This window comes from Xyrauchen texanus, unplaced genomic scaffold, assembly GCF_025860055.1.
Source record: "Xyrauchen texanus isolate HMW12.3.18 unplaced genomic scaffold, RBS_HiC_50CHRs HiC_scaffold_58, whole genome shotgun sequence".
Taxonomy (NCBI): Eukaryota; Metazoa; Chordata; class Actinopteri; order Cypriniformes; family Catostomidae; genus Xyrauchen; species Xyrauchen texanus.
Genome location: NW_026266555.1, coordinates 1 through 2,500, shown reverse-complemented (window position 1 = coordinate 2,500; position 2,500 = coordinate 1).

Below are 2,500 nucleotides of genomic sequence, written 5' to 3'. Positions count from 1 at the left end.
CCCAAATTAGTGTCAGAGTATTAATTACTATAGTAAATGTATACTAATTTTATCTAGAAGTTTCTAATTTAAAATCTAATTTTATCTTTCTTTTTTTTTTATCGATATCTACCCGTAAAGACCAAAGAGGGTAATAAAGATGATACATGGATCTTATCTTTGGACACACATTAAGGCAAACCAAACTTTTACTATAAACACGCTGTGAAAGGACGCTGAACGTGCTGAACTGGTGAGTGAAATCTGAAATATTACCAGGCAGTGGCTAAGGGTTAGGGTTAGGGTTAGGGTTAGGGTTAGGGTTAGGGTTAGGGTTAGGGTTAGGGTTAGGGTTGGGTTAGGGTTAGGGTTAGGGTTAGGGTTAGGGTTAGGGTTAGGGTTAGGTTAGGTTAGGGTTAGGGTTAGGGTTAGGGTTTAGGGTTAGGGTTAGGGTTAGGGTTAGGTTAGGGTTAGGGTTAGGGTTAGGGTTAGGGTTAGGGTTAGGGTTAGGGTTAGGGTTAGGGTTAGGGTTAGGTTAGGGTTAGGGTTAGGTTAGGGTTAGGGTTAGGGTTAGGGTTAGGGTTAGGGTTAGGGTTAGGGTTAGGGTTAGGGGTAATTACGACTTCCACCCTCATTATGTCCACCCTCATTTGCATATCGAATCTGATTGGCTGGATTGTTTCACAGATAAATCTTTAGGACGGTCGGTCCGATTTTGCCAAGCTTGGTGTCATCGAATTCAGAATTCCGTCTGCTTTCATGTGACGAGGAGAGATGAACAGAAGAAGAGAGCAATGGAAATGTAGCGCTGAAAAGGTAGAAGAGTCTTTTGCACGTAGGTTGTGAGTGGTTTAAAAATGTCACATGCACGCCTTTAAGATTTGCATGAATCGACTGTAATGAGCGTGGTAATGAACGCATTTTTCACAAGAACGCTGAAATGTTTTTGTAGGAATTGTTGGGTGGGATAAACTCAATCCTTTATTATTATTATCATTTCATGAAACTTATCGGGCCATGCTTGTGAGGAGGAGATTATTGTGTTGCGAGCAGAGCAGACTTGAGTCCAGTAAATATAGCCTATTAAAGAAATTGTTCCAAAAACAAATGCATCAGAAAATAACCGAAGGACTTGAAAAACTTTTAAGAATACAAACGGCATCGAATCTTGCCACGATAATGAGATGACACACTTGTTAGGGCGTTTTGTCCTTTGAAATGAAATCTCGAAATCCAATAAAGCCCATTCACGGTTCAATCAGCTGAGTCATCGATTACAATAACAATCCATCAATTCAGATTTCCTTAAAGATAATTTTTTCTTAGTTAGTTATTTATTTTATTTTATTAATAATCATGCCAAGGTCTTACATGAAATTGTGTCAAAAATGGCAAAAAAAAAAATTTAAAAACACACATTCAACAATTATAAAAAAAAAAAAAAGTCAGAGGGAGAAAAATAAATAATTAAATCTATATAAGGTTGAACAATGGAATCTGTCTGTCTGTCTCTTTGTCTATCTATCTATCTATCTATCTATCTATCTATCTATCTATCTATCTATCTGTTTCTGTGTATCTATCTATCTAGGTCTTACAGCTATATATCTATCTCTCTTTGTCTCTGACTGTCTGTCTATCTATCTATATCTGTCTGTATGTATGTCTATCTAGTATCTGTCTGTCTGTCTGTATGTATGTCTGTCTGTCTATCTGTCTGTCTATGCATGTATGTATGTATCTATCTGTCTCTCTCTATATATGTCTGTCTTTAATATCTATCTATCTATCTATCTATCTATCTATGTATCTGTCTGTATTCTGTCTATCTATATGTCTGTCTTTAATTTCTGTCTATCTGTCTGTCATCTGTCTGTCTGTCTATATGTCTGTTTTCTTTCTATCTATCTGTCTTATCTATCTATCTATCTGTCTCTTTGTCTGTCTATCTATCTATCTATCTGTGTGTCTATCTGTCTATCTATCTATCAGCTATGCTGATGACACATAACTCTACTTGTCTTTCCAGACCAACGACACCACAGTGACCGCTCGAATCGCTACCTGTCTGGCAGACATCTCAGCCTGGATGAAGGAACACCAGCTTCAACTCAACTCAGCCAAGACCGAACAACTTGTCTTTCCAGCCAACCCTGCTGTTGAACACAACATCACCGTGCAGCTGGGTCCAACTACAGTTTCACCTTCCAAAGCGGTCAGAAATCTAGGGGTAACCATTGATGATGAGCTAAATTTCACTGACCACAATTCAAAGACTGCAAGATCATGTAGATTTACACTCTACAATATCAGGAAGATAAGACCCTTCCTCTCTGTACATGCCACACAACTGCTCGTTCAGTCCCTTGTCATAACTAGACTGGACTACTGTAGCAGCTCTCATTGCAGGCCTTCCTGCATGTGCTATTAGACCCCTCCAAATGATCCAGAATGCAGCAGCACGTCTGGTATTTAATGAACCTAAGAGAGCACATGTTACACAACTTTTGTCTCCTCACTC